The 17,976-nt window shown below is 43.9% G+C and overlaps 1 long non-coding RNA gene across 2 annotated transcripts in view; it reads right to left on the bottom strand.

Moving 5' to 3' along the window:
* Positions 1-17,918, bottom strand: part of LOC141083410 (uncharacterized) — a 56,958-nt gene extending 39,040 nt beyond the window's left edge. For both annotated transcript variants that reach the window (XR_012230706.1, XR_012230707.1), the window contains exon 1: positions 17,783-17,918. This is a non-coding gene — a long non-coding RNA (uncharacterized lncRNA). The remainder of the gene's footprint in view (positions 1-17,782) is intronic.
* Between the last annotated feature and the right edge of the window lie 58 nt (positions 17,919-17,976).

The raw sequence follows: 17,976 nt of genomic DNA, 5'->3' as shown, positions 1-17,976 counted from the left end.
TTCTTTTCAAGGGAGACAGGAATCAAAGAAGATTACTACCCTCATATAAAGAACAAATGGGTGATCAGTGAAGCTGATATGGTGCCGATGTGTAAGGGTATTGTGGACCCAAAGAAATGTTATGAATTCAGGAGATACACAATTTGGGCCTATGATGAGTCCGGTAGTCCATTAAAGCCCTGTGTGCCTCATCCCATCTGCCTGCTCCTCTTTTGATCAGTTGGCCTGTGTTGACGTCGCACCGAACCTACAAATCAGAGGTGTTGGGGATATCGGCAGGTAGGAGGAGGATTATAGAGTTGCGGTCAGAAGTGGCTGCCGGATCAGAGTCCTGCAAATCTTTTTGTCCAACTCTATGGCCTATACATTTACACGTACCAACAGTCACGTTTCAGTTTTTTGCTAAATTTAGGCATTTTGGTGGTCCCTGATGTGGATGCTTAAATGGCCTTGATTAGGGTTAAGTCACATAACAGGCCATAAGGAATGAACGGTGACATAATCCCTCAAATTTCGGCATTTTCTCAGCTGTTGATGCGTCCTATGCCTTGTCGTTGCCATCGGAGCTAATTAAAAATTCTTACTGCAAGTTTAGTAATTAAAGATATTTGTCCCCCCCGGGGGTCAGTGCGGCAGAAGTGAATAAGCTGCTTGTTAATTAAGTCCACAACAAAGTGGGATGTGAGCAGATACCTGGGGCTGCCGCTTTCATCTTCTGCCGGGTAGAGAAGTCGCGCAGATGACAGCACTATCTCCTGACACCTCGGGGTGGCCTGTGAGCTGTAGGTAGCAGAGTATACCGGTATTTAGGCCGGGGTAACATATAACATTGGGATTCACAAGTAATATCGGAGCAGTAATGTCTGACCTGTAAGAGGTCCACCTTAGTGAATCATAAGACAACTGGTTAATCATTGGAGGTCCAAGACCCAAACCGATCCTTAAAATGAAGGGGCTGCAGTGTTCAATGCCGCATTCCCCTAATAGTTTTTCCCGAATAGTGGTACCGGAGAACCAGTTGTGCAGGGGAACTGCAACCGGTACCAGTCATTTAAGTGGAGCAGCATGGCATCTGTGCAAGGGAAAACCGGTGAAGGCGATGCACAGCTGAAGCAGAACCTATATCCTCAGAATCAGGGGAGATCCCAGTGGGGGATTACATGAAGTGGGGACAGGTCTTGTCTCTTAAACAGGAAGTAGAGCGGGCCTTGTCTCAAACAGGAAGTGGGGCGGGTCTTGCCTCTTAAACAGGAAGTGGGGCGGGTCTTGCCTCTTAAACAGGAAGTTAGGGTGGGTCTTTGTCTCTCTACAGGAAGTGGAGCAGGTCTCTGTCTATCTACAGGAAGAAGAAATGGGTCTTTGTCTCTGTATAAGAAGTGGGGGTGACTTTTTGTTTCTTTGCAGAAGATGGAGGCAGCTCTTTGTCTCTACACGTATTGGGTTGGTGGATCTTTGTCTGTACTGGAACTAGAGGTTGGTCTTTGTCTCTACAGGAGGTGGAGGCAAGTATTTCTCTATAGGAAGTGGGGGCAGGTTTATGTCTATTTACAGGAAGTAGAGGCGGGTCTTTGTCCCTAGAAGTTGGGTTAAATCCGGATCTCTACAGAAAGTTGGTGTTGGTCTTTATCCCCAAAGGAACCGGGCCCAGGTCTATGTTTTTCTACAAGAAGGGAGGAGGGGTGAGTCTTTAACTCTACAGGAAGTGGGGGAAAGTCTTTGTCTCACCACAGGAAGTGGGGGATGGTCTTTGTCTCTAAAGGAAGTGGAGGCAGGAGGCAGGTCTTTGTCTCCCTACAGATATGGGGGTCTTTGTCTCTACACTGGAAGTAGGGGGCAAGTCTTGTCTCTCTACAGAAAATGGGGGTGGGTCTTTGTCTCTAAAGTAAATGGGGCAGGTCTTTGTCTCCCTACAGAAGTGGTAGGCCTTTGTCTCTCTACAGGAAGTGGGGGGGTGTTCTTTGTCTCTCTACAGGAAGTGGGGGGCGGTTCTTTATCTCTACAGGAAGTGGGGGGCGGTTCTTTATCTCTCTACATAAGTGTGGGGGTCTTTGTCTTTCTACACCAAATGGGCCTGGGTCTTTGTCTCTTTGCACCTGCTGTCCTGTCTGCCATCTGCATACAGGTAAAGCTGAGGGGTATTCTTTCAATTCAGGGTAGTCAAGCCATTGAACAATAGCAGTAGAAATGCATGCTGGGAAGTGAAGTAATGGAAGTTCCAGCATCATAGTGTTGAAAGAATGTGGATGAAAAGGAACCACACACTGAAATGACAAAGTACAGGTAAAATAAGACCATCTTGGTCTGTGCAACAATGGCCTGTTTAACTTTATCCTTGAGATAAGACCACGGTCGCTTTTACTATGGCTTTATGTGAAAGGACAGGGGAGCTTTCAATGATACAAGTATTCCTGTCTGCATCCACCACTAGGAGGAGCTACCGGAATACTGACTTATTATTGAGTTCAATGCACACTGAATACACTAAGCTCCCCTCAATATTTAGCAATACGTTGAGAGATGTGTCCTATCACCAGTCTGACACTGACAAACGTCAGCACGGACTGGCTAGTGTCACTGTGTAGAACACAACAATTCGTCAAGTGGTAAAAATGGCATTGCCAGGAGAAATAACAGAGGAACATCACAGCGCTAGGTCCTAACAAAAAATATTCTTGCGCTGGGGTGGTGCCTTAGCAGGAGAAATGCATGCTGTGAATTGAGGACATGGACGCTCCAATACCCATAGTGCTGGCAGAATGTGTATGAAGAGGAACTACCCAATGAAGGAAAGTGAACGGCAAGTTACAGAGCATGGGAACTAGGATAGTTCCATAGACTATAATGTGCTGCAATATCGCACGCTACCTGTGGACAAGTGTGGTGCTGTTTTCAGAAGAAAGCAGCCATGTTTTTCCAATCCTTGACATGTAAATATATAAAGATCGATTTACAAGGTGCCCAATTAGTCTTTCCTCCAGTCTGGGCTATGACTGCGGCGTGAGGGGTTAATCAGTGCGCAGGCTGACAACACACCCAGCATGAGCTCATCTGAGGCTCCCGTGGCACGTCAGGACACAGCTGAATCACCACTAGTGAGCGTGATGGCAGCGTATCATCTGCTGGAGGTGTAATCTACGTCCCTGTACAGACACGTCCTCACAATCTGCATTCAATGCGAGTCTCTCAAAGGGGCGCACCGCCGGATTCCTTGGATAACGAAAAGTTGGACAAATTTCCAATACGCTTTCTTACTAATTCCAACATCTTTCATATCCCCTTGTCAAGGGCAATAGTAACATTTCCAGGAGGAATAACAGAGGAACATCACAATGGAGAGCCCTCCCCCCCCAAAAAAAAAAAAAAATAGATGTTCCTCCTCCAAATTTTAGAACCACCCTTGTTATTAGGGTGAACGAGTCGCCTGCAGATTTGTGGTGCGGCAGATTAGTCATTACGTATCTGCAGAGAGGGCTACAACATTTTTTAAAAATTCTGCCACGCTGGTCCTTGAAAATTGTAATTAACCAAATGTAAAAATCTTGCAATAAATGGCAATTAAATATTTCTCCTTAAAACAAAAAATGTACCTTCATAATTATTCCACTAGAGGGCAGCAAAGTACTGGAAAACTCAAAACTCATACTGCACAATGGATTCCATTCCATATAGGGTGGGGTAAAAATCAGTGCAAGGGCGCCCTCTTGTGGTGTTTTTGCTTGTTGCATATAGCAAAAAAAAAATTTTTTTGGTGGGGGTCCTCAAATCTATAAGGAAAACAGTGCCCCCGTTGTTGCCAGAGGAGAGGCTGCACCACTATGTGCTTTATCCCTTCTATGGGAGCTCCTAAAATTGGCGCGTGTGTCTGCAGACGCTCAGAGCAGGAATGGAGAAACAAGTTCGGGCAGAGACATGAAAACCTGTTGTCAGCAGAAATGCCTAGAAATTACGTGCAGCACAGGGGAAAAACCCTTTACACCCTCCCACCCTGCGAAAGGAGGGCATTCCCAAGAGCCAGCGTACTATTACCTCACGGTGATGGCCTCATCCTCAGCTAACAGCCCACATCTCATTGTAACCCCCTAAATGACCCGAAAGTACAGCAATACCAAAGTTATAGTTTTTTTTTTTTTTATCTCCTTAGTTTTACTTTTTTTTTTTTTTTTAAAGTTCTGAGCTTTTATTTTTAATTTATTTCTTGGAAAAAAAAATCTGAATTTTATTTTATTTTTACATCTTTAAAAAAAAAATTCTGAACTTTTTTATTTTGCTGTTTAACTTTTAAAAAATGTTTGCTCTTTTTAAATTTTTTATTTTACTTCTTTAAAAAAAAAAAATCAGAACTTTTTAATTTATTTTATTTCTTTAAAAAAAAGTTTTAAGCTTTTATTAGTTTGTATGTTACTTTTTAAAAATTCTGAACTTTTTTTATTTTAACTCTTTAAAAAAATTGGAGCCTTTTTATTTTATTTCTTTACCTAAAATTCTGAGGCTTTTTTTTATTTTACTTCTTAAAAAAAATTATGAATTTTTAATTTATTTTACTAAAGTTTTGAGCTTTTTTTTAAATTTTTTATATTACTTTGAAAACGTTCTGAACTTTTTTATTTTATTATACTTTAAAAAAATTCTAAGTTTTTTTATTTCTTTTAAAAAAATTCTGTGCTGTTTATTTTTTTATTTTACTTCTTTATTTTTTACTTTAAAAATACTGCTTTTTTTATTTTACCTCTTTAAAAAAAATCTGAGCTTCATTTTTAAAAAAAAAAAAAAAAAAAAATCGAAACTTTGTTTTTACTTTTAAAAAAAATTCTGAGCTTTTTTTTTATTTCTCTAGGGACAAGCGATTGTGGGAACAATGTACTGAAATATTTCACCAATCCGCAAAGTCAACTGGACGCAAAACCGTAGAAAAAGAAAACACTTTTTTTTTTTAAAGCCATTTTCACGTATTTTCGGCAAAAAACATTTTTTGGTCTCGCTGCAATTTGGCAGGCGGGGTAAAACGGTAATGTAATACGTTTCACACATAGGTAACAGTTGCGCATATTGGCCTGCGATATACACAATCACCACCAGGGGGAGATATCAGGATTCAGGTCCACTATACACATGAGTGTGAACAGGGCCGAAAAGAATACAAATCAATATCTCCAGTTCTCATGAGAAACACAGGATTCTAGAATGGCCCACGTGACCCATCATGAGATCCGATGCCAGGGAATGAGCGTGTGGGTGTATATTGGGAAATGTCCTGACGTGCTGAAACACTGATCTTTTGATTGTTTGCTATGTCCCCGCAATCATAGTCACATTTCATGTCGGCTGTTCTTACAATGTGAGGAATGCCTGCATACAGTAATGTATCGCTGCGTTACTGGGCAGAGATGTCGTTCAGGGGTCTAGAAAAATGATAACCTTGCTAGAAATATCTAACAGTCTGTACGTCCTGGATTTAAAGAGTTACTTTCATTTTCATACATGGATATTGTCGGATAGTACTTGTAAAAACAATCACTTTTGCAAATTACTGCTTGTTAAAATCTTCATCCATTCTTGAGATATTAACGCTTTTCTTTTGTTTACACCTCGTTGCCTAGGAGACCGACCACTGTCACGGTCAAGCTTGTAAGCTCTGTGCTGGAGCTGGTCAGGGACTGACCACCGTCACGGTCAAGCTTATAAGCTCTGTGCTGGAGCTGGCCAGGGACCGTCCACAGTCACGGTCAAGCTTGTAAGCTTTGTGCTGGATCTGGCCAGGGAGAGACCACCATCACGGTCAAGCTTGTAAGTTCTGTGCTGGATCTGGCCAGGGACCGACCACCATCACTGTGAAGCTTGTAAGCTCTGTGCTGGAGCTGATCAGGGACCGACCACTGTCGCGGTCAAGCTTGTAAGCTCTGTGCTGGAGCTGGCCAGGGACCGACCACCATCACCGTGAAGCTTGTAAGCTCTGTGCTGGAGCTGGTCAGGGACCGACCACTGTCGCGGTCAAGCTTGTAAGCTCTGTGCTGGAGCTGGCCAGGGAGGGACCACCATCACGGTCAAGCTTGTAAACTCTGTGCTGGATCTTGCCAGGGAGAGACCACCATCACAGTCAAGCTTGTAAGCTCTGTGCTGGAGCTGGCCAGGGAGGGACCACCATCACAGTCAAGCTTGTAAGCTCTGTGCTGGAGCTGGCCAGGGAGGGACCACCATCACGGTCAAGCTTGTAAGCTCTGTGCTGGAGCTTGCCAGGATTAGGGGGTAACAGCGTGTTCCAACGATCCGTACTGACAAGCTCAATAGAAAAGAAAGACCAAGCACGGCGCATGTTCTGCTGACTACAAGCAGTGGTCTGTCTCCTAGACAACCAGATGTAAACAAACACCAGTTCTATCCAAAAATACACATTTATAAAGATGTAAGGGTGGGAAAAAACCACTTCAAGGACTGGATAATGGCTGGGTACAGGGGAAATATAGTATTACAAGGCAGACAATGAGATTCAGGGGGGTTGAGCTAGAGACCCCCTTTGGATATGCATGGAAATGGGTTGACAACCCCCTTAAAGGGGTTCTGTACTTCTTTAAAGTTCAACTTAAAGGGTCCCAATAAAAAAAAAAAAAATAACTGTTGTCTCTTCCAAGACCAGTGCCGCTCCCCAACGCTCCATATTGTATCTCAAGCATCCACATATGAAGAGGGGGCCATCACATGACCACTGCAGCCAATTAGCCATCACTGATCGGCTGCAGCCTTCAAGCTTTGTCTGGATAGACAGAAATATCTCGCCTACTGAACTGAACAAAATACCACTTGACATATTACGCCGCTGTGCTATTATAAACTCCGGGATTTTAGTTTCATGACCCCCTTTTCTATGTAACGCTGACACGGGACTGTTTGGTCTGGAGGAGTGAAGTTTCTCTTGCCTGCATTTGACACTGCAGACTGGTGGAAACAAGCCTCATCAAGTGTCCCGATCCCACCCATCCCTCCAGAAGAAGCCACACCTGACTAGAAGGAATGAGCGGAGCTTAAAGGGAACCTGTCACTAGGAGTGGGGTCCGATAAACCTCCATGTCATTTTCAGGTGGGGTTCAGCATTTCTAACACGTCCGTTTTAAAAACTGAACATTGTGGCACTGAGCGGTAAAAAGACTCAGAAGATCCGTCCTGCGCATATGAGACCAAGAACAGCACGCCGTGTAACTGGTGTGTACGTCATGTATGTGCCTAGCGTGTGTGGCTGGCAAGTATGTGGCATGTGTCTAGCATAGGCTCTGACATGTACAGTCATGGCCAAAAGTTTTGAGAATGACACAAATATTATATTTTCACATGATCTCTTGCCCTCTGGTTTTTATGTGTGTTTGTCAGATGTTTTTATCACATACAGAAATATAATTGCAATCATATTATGAGTAACAGAAGGTTATATTGACAGTTAGAATGAGTTAATGCAGCAAGTCAATATTTGCAGTGTTGACCCTTCTTCTTCAGGACCTCAGCAATTCTCCCTGGCATGCTCTCAATCAACTTCTGGATCAAATCCTGACTGATAGCAGTCCATTCTTGCAAACTCAATGCTTTTATTTTGTCTGAATTTGAAGGTTTTTGTTTGTCCACCCGTCTCTTGATGATTGACCACAAGTTCTCAATGGGATTAAGATCTGGGGAGTTTCCAGGCCATGGTCCCAAAATCTCTATGTTTTGTTCCCTGAGCCATTTAGTTATCACCTTTGCTTTATGGCAAGGTGCTCCATCATGTTGAAAAAGTCATTGTTGATCGCCAAACTGCTCTTGCACGGTTGGGAGAAGTTGCTCTTGGAGGACATTCTGGTACCATTCTTTATTCATGGCTGTGTTTTTAGGCAAGACTGAGAGAGAGCCCATTCCCTTGGCTGAGAAGCAACCCCACACATGAATGGTTTCAGGATGCTTGACAGTTGGCATGAGACAAGACTGGTGGTAGCGCTCACCTGGTCTTCTCCGAATATGCCGTTTTCCACATGTCCCAAACAATTGAAAAGGGGATTCATCAGAGAAAATGGCTTTACCCCAGTCCTCAGCAGTCCACTCCCTGTACCTCTTGCAGAATATCAGTCTGTCCATGATGTTTTTCCTGGAGAGAAGTGGCTTCTTTGCTGCCCTCCTTGAGACCAGGCCTTGCTCCAAGAGTCTCCACCACACAGTGCGTGCAGATGCACTCACACCTGCCTGCTGCCATTCCTGAGCAAGCTCTGCACTGCTGGTAGCCCGATCCCACAGCTGAAACACTTTTAAGAGATGGTCCTGGCGCTTGCTGGTCTTTCTTGGGCGCCCTGGAGCCTTTTTGGCAACAAGGGAACCTCTCTCCTTGAAGTTCTTGATGATGCGATAGATTGTTGACTGAGGTGCAATCTTTCTAGCTGCGATACTCTTCCCTGTTAGGCCATTTTTGTGCAGTGCAATGATGACTGCACGTGTTTCTTTAGAGATAACCATGGTTAACAGAAGAGAAACAATGATGCCAAGCACCAGCCTCCTTTTAAAGTGTCCAGTGGTGTCATTCTTACTTAATCATGACAGATTGATCTCCAGCCCTGTCCTCATCAACACCCACACCTGTGTTAATGGAGCAATCACTGAAACGATGTTAGCTGGTCCTTTTAAGGCAGGGCTGCAATGATGTTGAAATGTGTTTTGGGGGATAAAGTTCATTTTCTAGGCAAATATTGACTTTGCAAGTAATTGCTGTTAAGCTGATCACTCTTTATAACATTCTGGAGTATATGCAAATTGCCATTAGAAAAAATGAAGCAGTAGACTTTGTAAAAATTAATATTTGTGTCATTCTCAAAACTTTTGGCCATGACTGTACAACACGTTAATTTAATCTGTATAATACAATAATTACTGTATATATTGTGCAAAAGTCACTAGCAAAGTGCTGGAGGGGTGATATGTTTCACTGAGGCTTTTGGCTTCAGTGATTTGAAATCCAGAAGTTTCCTCCAGCACACTATGTGTTGGGAGGGGTTAATAAGCCATTATGTTTAAGAGCTGGGGTTTTTTTGTGGACAACCATAGAGTGGGTGGGAGGCTGTCCACCTTATCTCCACCCCATGGTGTGGTCTGGAGCTTAAATATTTGGCCTCCAGAGGCATTCAGTGTTCAGTAGGGCTGGAGAGAGGAACTCCAGTGCTTTGTGTCCTATTAAGGAAAGCTGAATTCTCCTGAGCGGATGTATGGACTGTGATATATCATTTTGCTTTATTTCCTGTTTTGTAATAAGGGCCACGTTTATTTTTACTTCACCGAGGTTTATGCCACATGTACATAATAAATCCATGAAAGACTTAAAGGGACAGCGTTCCTGTTCCTCGTGTACCGCTGAGGGAGCTGCTGTACACTATACATCTATATCTATATATATATACATACACACACACTGTGTGTATGTATATGCTCTGTGTATGTATATGCTCTGTGTATGTATACAGTGATACGTTAAAGTTTTGGGCACCCCTGGTCAAAATTATTGTTATTGTGAACAGTGAAGCAAGTTGACGATGAAATGATCTCTCATAGGCCTAAAGTTAAATGACACATTTCCTTTGGATTTAGGATATATGTATATACATTACTCTTTTACATTTTAAAAATTATAAAAAGGAAAATGGGTCGATGCAAAAGTTTGGGCACCCTGCATGGTTACTACCTAGTAATATCACAGCTTGTAAACACTTTGTAGCCAGACAAGAGTCTTTCAGTTCTTGTTTGAGGGATTTTCCTCCATTTTTCCTTGTACAATTCTTCCAGTCCTGTGAGATTCCTGGGCCATCTTGCATGTTCTGCTATTTTGAGGTCTAACCACAGATTTTCAATGATGTTCAGATCAGGGGACTTTGAGGGCCATTGTAAAACCTTAAGCTTGCGCGTTTTGAAGTTGTCTATTGTGGATTGTGACGTGTGTTTAGGATCATTATCCATGTGTAAAAGCCAATCTTTTTCAACTACAGCTTTTTTTTTTTACAAATTGGAAAAAGTGTCTGCCTTTTTTTCTCCACACATACCTTTTATCATTGTGCGCAAAGAGTTCTATTATAACCTCATTGGTCCACAGGTCTTGTTTCCAACATGCTTCAGGCTTGTTTAGATGTTCTTTTGCATACTTCTGATGCTGAATTTTATAGTGAGGATGCAGGAGAGGTTTTCTTCTGATGACTCTTCCATGAAGGCCATATTTGTGCAGGTGTCTGAACAGTAAAACAATGTACCATAACCACAACAGAGTCTGCAAAATCTTTCTGAATGTCTTTTGCAGTCAAGCAGGGGTTCTGATCTGCCTCTCTAGCAATCCTATGAGCAGCTCTCACTGAAATTTTGCTTGGTCATCCAAATCTTATCTTGACCTCCACGGTTCCTGGTAACTGCCATTTCTTAATTACATTTCAAAGTGAGGAAAGTGCAAGGTGAAAACACTTTGCTTTCTTCTTATAGCCTTCTACTTTTGTGGCCTCCACCATTTTCATATTCATGGTGCTTGGCAGCTATTTAGAAGAACCCATGGCTGCTGTTTTTGGCACAAGGTTAGAGGAGGCTGCGTTTTTATAAAGCTGGAAAATTTGCATCACCTGGCCTTTCCTAAAGATCATAGTGAACAATCCATAACCCTAACAGGCTAATTAAAGTCTGAAACCTTGGTCCGTTATCTGAGCATACACATCTCCAGGTGTGCCCAAACTTTTGCGTTGGCCCATTTTCCTTTAAGAAATTTTTAAAAATGTAAAATATGAAAATATTTTCTTTTGCCTAAAATACAAAGGCAATGTGTCATCTTTAACTTTAGACTTTTTGTAGATCATTTCATCTTCAACTTGCTTAACTTTTCACGATAACAGTCATTTTGACCAGGGGTGCCAAAACTTTTACATGCCACTGTATACTGTGTGCATGTATATGCTGTGTGCATGTATATGCTGTATGTATTCACTGGGTGAATGTATATGCTGTGGGTATGTATATACCTGGTTTATCTATATGTTGTGTGTATGTACAGTGGAGAAAATAAGTATTTGATACAATGACGATTTTGCAAGTTTTCCCACCTACAAACAATGGAGGGGTCTGTAATTTTTATTGTACACTTCAATCGTGAGACAGAATCTTAAAAGAAATCCAGAAAATCACATTGTAGGATTTTTACATAATTAATTTGCATTTTATTGCATGAAATCAGTATTTGATACAATAGAAAAACAGAACTTAATATTCGGTCCAGAAACCTTTGTAATTACAGTGGTCAGACGTTTCCTGTAGTTCTTGACCAGTTTTGCACACACTGCAGCAGGGATTTTGGCCCCTTCCTCCATACAGATCTTTCAGGTTTAGAGGTGGTCACTGGGCAACATTGAGTTTCAGCTCCCTCCAAAGATTTTCTCTTGGGTTCAGGTCTGGAGACTGGCTAGGCCACTCCAGGACCTTGGAATGCTTCTTACGGAGCCACTCCTTAGTTGCCCTGGCTGTGTGTTTCGGGTCATTGTCTTGCTGGAAGACCGAGCCACGACCCATCTTCAACGCTCTTACTGAAGGAAGGAGGTTGTTGGCCAAAATCTCACGATACGTGATTCCATTCATCCTCCCTTCAATATCGTGCAGTCATCCCATCCCCTTTGCAGAAAATCTTCCCCAAAGTATGATGTTTCCCCCACCATGCTTCACGGTTGGGATGTTGTTCTTAGGGTTGTACTCATCCTTCTTCCTCCAAACACGCCGAGTGGAGTTGATACCAAAAAGTTGGTCTCATCTGACCACATGATCTTCTCCTATGCCTCCTTTTGGTTCATCCAGATGGTCATTGGTGAATTTCAAATGGGCCTGGACATATGCTGGCGCAAGCAGGGGGACCTTGCATGTAGGGCTGCGGAATCGGTAAGCCAAACCTCCGACTCAAACTCCTCCTAACAAAAGTAAGCGAGCGCTTCCTCAGGCGTGGTATCGTGTGGTGATGAGACCTCATCCTGTTTCTCCAACATAAAAACCCCAGTAGGACAAACAGTGCACAAAATTAAGTACACCCCATAGGAAGAGGAAGATGTGACTGTCCCGGGAACTTTACAGTCCTGATGTGCATTGTGGGTCTGTATCCGGTCTGTGGTCATTATGAGTGCGGGTTTTGCAATTCTTCACTTTGCAAGGATCGGTTCCTTTTGGGGAAATAACTATATGTGAAGTTATACGATGTGAACGCCAGTGGGCAGCCGGTTAATACCCTGATAAGACAGGCCAATATAGTGCAATGGGCACAGAATGATTGTTAATACGCTCCTCCTGTGCACATAGAATATAATCGTTCACGGCAGCACTCGTTTGATTTACATGCTGCCGAGAATGATGATTTTTAAACAGCGCTTGTTTTTCTGGTTTGTCAAGTCCTCTGAATGCTCATTCCCTCATTATCAGCTTGACAAGATGGGAGATAAGTGTAAGGGAAGACTCTTCTGCAGCTAGTACCACTTAAGCATGGTGGGCCGCAAGAATGATTTTCTCAGGTGGGCCCAAACTACTCTAGTCCAAAGCTGGCAGCATATGCGCAGGAGACCAAGAACAGTAAGCTGTGCCTCCCTTCTTATCCATTTCTCAGGGGACCGGTCCATGAGCAGCGTGCAGCGTTGGACTGGCCCACCAAAGAACCGGAGGATCCTCGGGTGGGCACTGGCAGGCAGCAGTTCACTAACTGGTAATCGCACTCCGTTGTCCTCTGGACAATGATCTCTAAAAGGCCTAAAGTTACAGATGACACTTTTCCTTTGTATTTTAGGCAAAAATAAAAATGTACTGTCATTTTTCACATTTTAAAAATTACAAAAAGGAAAATGGGCCAATGCAAAAGTTTGGGCACCCTGCGAGATTTATGTTCTCAGATAACTTTGACCAAGGTCTCAGATCTTAATTAGCCTGTTAGGGTTATGGATCGTTTACTATCATCGATAGGGAAGGCCCGGTGATGGAGGCGCTGCTGTGATCCTGCCGGATAATCGGAGTATTTTGGAAGCTATGGATGGGCTATGGTCTTTTAGTCTCAGGATTATTTTTCCAGACCGGTCCTAAGTCTCCGATTCTCCTGAATGACTCTGGTGGGAACGTGCCCACCCACCATTACCAGGGGGATTCTCGTCATCACAGGTGACATAACGTCTACACACGAGCAGATCCCATCTGGCGACAGTCAGGAGATCGCCTTGTTCGCATGTGCGGGGGAGACATTTGTCAGTGACATCCCCGCATTAATATCACTGTTTTCTCTATGATGGTGGAGCCCCAGCAGGAGAGTGGTCCGAAACCTTCAGCGTCTCCAAGACCCCCTATTATACATGCACCAGCTCTGCAAGACGAGAAGGGAAGGACGGTGATATCCTTTCAGTAAGGCACTGTTTATGGGGGTACTCGCTAGATGGCAGTGTTTCTGGGGGATCTGTCTGGATGGCACCATTTATAGAAGCACTCTATTAGATCCAATTAAAAAACACCATATACACAACAACACAATAAATAAATAGGATACCCAAAGAATAGGGACAATACGACACAATGAAGCACACAGAAGGTATAGCCCCCAAAGGCAGCAATATACACTGCTCAAAAAAATAAAGGGAACACTAAAATCCCACATCCTAGATAGCTCTGAATGAAATATTCCAGATGCAAATTTTTATTCATTGCATAGTGGAATGTGTTCAGAACAATAAAACATAACAATTATCAATGTAAATCAAAATGAATATCCCATGGAGGTCTGGAATTGGAATGATACTCAAAAAAAAAGTGGAAAATCAAATTACAGGCTGATCCAACTTCAGTGGAAATGCCTCATGACAAGGAAAAGATGCTCAGTATTGTATGTGGCCTCCACGTGCCTGTATGATCTTCCTACTGTAGAACGCCTGGGCATGCTCCTGATGAGGCAGCGGATGGTCTCCAGATGGATCTCCTCCCAGACCTGGACTAAAGCATCCGCCAACTCCTGGACAGTCTGTGGTGCAACGTGACGTTGGTGGATGGAGCGAGACATGATGTCCCAGATGTGCTCAATCGGATTCAGGTCTGGGGAACGGGCGGGCCATTCCATAGCTTCAATGCCTTCATCTTACAGGAACTGCTGACACACTCCAGCCACATGAGGCCTGGCATTGTCCAGCATGAGGAGGAACCCAGGGCCAACCGCACCAGCATATGGTCTCACAAAGGGTCTGAGGATCTCATCTCGGTACCTAATGACAGTCAGGCTACCTCTGGCGAGCACATGGAGGGCTGTACGGCCCTTCAAGGAAATGCCACCCCACAACATTGCTGACCCACTGCCAAACCGGTCATGCTGAAGGATGTTGCAGGCAGCGGATCGCTCTCCACGGCATCTCCAGACTCTGTCACGTCTGTCACATGTGCTCAGTGTGAACCTGCTTTCATCTGTGAAGAGCACAGGGCGCCAGTGGCGAATTTGCCAATCCTGGTGTTCTGTGACAAATGCCAAGCGTCCTGCACGGTGTTGGGCTGTGAGCACAACCCCCATCTGTGGACATCGGGCACTCAGACCATCCTCATGGAGTCGGTTTCTAACCGTTTGTGCAGATACATGCACATTTGTGACCTGCTGGAGGTCATTTTGCAGGGCTCTGGCAGTGCTCCTCCTTGCACAAAGGCGGAGGTAGCGGTCCTGCTACTGGGTTGTTGCCCTCCTACGGCCACCTCCACATCTACTGGTGTACTGGCCTGTCTCCTGGTAGCGCCTCCAGCCTCTGGACACTACGATGACAGACACAGCAAACCTTCTTGCCACAGCTCACATTGATGTGCCATCCTGGATGGGCTGCACTGCCTGAGTCATTTGTGTGGGTTGTAGAGTCCGTTTCATGCTACCACGAGTATGAAATCACAACCAACATTCAAAAGTGACCAAAACATCAGCCAGAAAGCATTGGTACTGAGATGTGGTCTGTGGCACCACCTGCAGAACCACTCCTTTATTGAGGGTGTCTTGATAATTGCCAATAATTTCCATCTGTTTTCTATTCAATTTGCACAACAGCATGTGAAATTGATTGTCAGTCAGTGTTGCTTCCTAAGTGGACAGTTTGATTTCACAGAAGTTTGATTTACTTGTGAGTTATATTCTGTTGTTTAAGGCTATGCGCACACGTGCGGAATTCCCATGGAAATTTCCACGGCAATTTTGCAACTCCATGCCACGAGAAATCCGCATGCGTAATTCCCGCGAAAAACGGCAGCATCAATTGTAAAAGATATAATGTTAAAAATAATTTAAAAAAAGTTAAAAAATCGTGATATTCTCACCTACCGGCGGCCGCTGCAGCTTTCCCAGGCCTCAGCGATGCTCCCGGTCCCAGTGATGCCTTGCGACAATGACCCCAGATGACGCAGCATCTCGCGAGACCGCTAGGTCATTGTTACAAGGCATCTCTGGGATCGGGAGCATCGCTGAGGCCTGGGAACGCTGCGGGGGACGCCAGAAGGTGAGAATATCACGATTTTTTATTTTAATTCTATTTTTTGTTTTTTACAGGGATATGGTACCCAATGCCCGGAGGACAGTCTCCTCTCCTCCACCCCCTGGGTACCATCTGCACATTTTCCGCTTACTTTGTACATGACAAAGGATCAATGCATTCCTATGTGTGTGGAATCCCGGCGATTCCGCAAAAAGGATGAGCATGCTGCATATTTTTCCCGTGATGCGATTCTGCCGCAGAAAAATACGCAGCATTAGCACAGCATGTGAGGAACGCCATTGAAGTCAATGGGTTGCTTATTTTATGCATTTGAATCACAGCATTTTTGAGACGAAAAAAAACACGGCAAAAACGCATAAAATCCGCAGGAATTCCGCACGTGTGCACATAGCCTGTGTGTTCCCTTTATTTTTTTTGAGCAGCGTCTATAAAGGTATGTGTATATCAGTAAAACGCATAGGTACCTAGCTGACCTAATACGAATGACAAGAGATATATAGGTGCAAACAATAATTAACTACCATACCACCCGTAAAATATATGAATGGCTGTAACAATTAATAAAGTACACCAGGCACCATCACTATAAAGTACACCAGGCACCATCACTATAAAGTACACCAGGCACCATCACTATAAAGTACACCAGGCACCATCACTATAAAGTACACCAGGCACCATCACTATAAAGTACACCAGGCACCATCACTATAAAGTATACCAGGCACCATCACTATAAAGTACACTAGGCACCATCACTATAAAGTACACTAGGCACCATCACTATAAAGTACACTAGGCACCATCACTATAAAGTACACTAGGCACCACCACTATAAAGTACACCAGGCACCATCACTATAAAGTACACCAGGCACCATCACTATAAAGTACACTAGGCACCACCACTATAAAGTATACCAGGCACCATCACTATAAAGTACACCAGGCACCATCACTATAAAGTACACTAGGCACCATCACTATAAAGTATACCAGGCACCATCACTATAAAGTACACCAGGCACCATCACTATAAAGTACACTAGGCACCATCACTATAAAGTACACCAGGCACCATCACTATAAAGTACACCAGGCACCATCACTATAAGGTACACTAGGCACCATCACTATAAAGTACACCAGGCACCACCACTATAAAGTACACCAGGCACCATCACTATAAGGTACACCAGGCACCACCACTATAAAGTATACCAGGCACCATCACTATAAAGTACACCAGGCACCACCACTATAAAGTACACCAGGCACCACCACTATAAGGTACACCAGGCACCACCACTATAAAGTATACCAGGCACCATCACTATAAAGTACACCAGGCACCATCACTATAAAGTACACCAGGCACCATCACTATAAAGTACACCAGGCACCATCACTATAAAGTACACCAGGCACCATCACTATAAAGTACACCAGGCACCACCACTATAAAGTACACCAGGCACCACCACTATAAAGTACACCAGGCACCACCACTATAAAGTATACCAGGCACCACCACTATAAAGTATACCAGGCACCATCACTATAAAGTACACTAGGCACCACCACTATAAAGTACACTAGGCACCATCACTATAAAGTACACCAGGCACCATCACTATAAAGTACACCAGGCACCATCACTATAAAGTACACCAGGCACCACCACTATAAAGTATACCAGGCACCATCACTATAAAGTACACCAGGCACCATCACTATAAGGTATACCAGGCACCATCACTATAAAGTACACCAGGCACCATCACTATAAAGTACACCAGGCACCATCACTATAAAGTACACCAGGCACCATCACTATAAAGTACTCCAGGCACCATCACTATAAAGTACTCCAGGCACCATCACTATAAGGTACACCAGGCACCACCACTATAAAGTACACCAGGCACCACCACTATAAAGTACACCAGGCACCACCACTATAAAGTACACCAGGCACCATCACTATAAAGTACACCAGGCACCATCACTATAAAGTACACCAGGCACCACCACTATAAAGTACACCAGGCACCATCACTATAAAGTACACCAGGCACCATCACTATAAAGTACACCAGGCACCACCACTATAAAGTATACCAGGCACCATCACTATAAAGTACACCAGGCACCATCACTATAAAGTACACCAGGCACCATCACTATAAAGTACACCAGGCACCATCACTATAAAGTATACAACCGCAAACCATCCCTAGTCAGAATCATCAAACTCCCACGCTCCCTCAGGGATGGGCCTCGCCAGTTACCTTTTATTTGGAGGTGAATGTCACGGTGCCATCACTGAGCACATTAGGAGGGAGCACTGAGCCTGCACTGAGTCTTTTGTATCTTAGCAACACTCCACAGCCAATCAGAGATCAGTTTTCAAAGACGTATTCGGTCTGGATAAATGAATCACGCATTCTGATTGGTTGCTAAGGGCAACATAGCCAGGAAACGC

This window comes from Dendrobates tinctorius, unplaced genomic scaffold, assembly GCF_039654945.1.
Source record: "Dendrobates tinctorius isolate UK_male_01 unplaced genomic scaffold, ASM3965494v1 ptg000020l, whole genome shotgun sequence".
Taxonomy (NCBI): Eukaryota; Metazoa; Chordata; class Amphibia; order Anura; family Dendrobatidae; genus Dendrobates; species Dendrobates tinctorius.
This window is presented reverse-complemented; position numbering and strand designations above follow the sequence as displayed.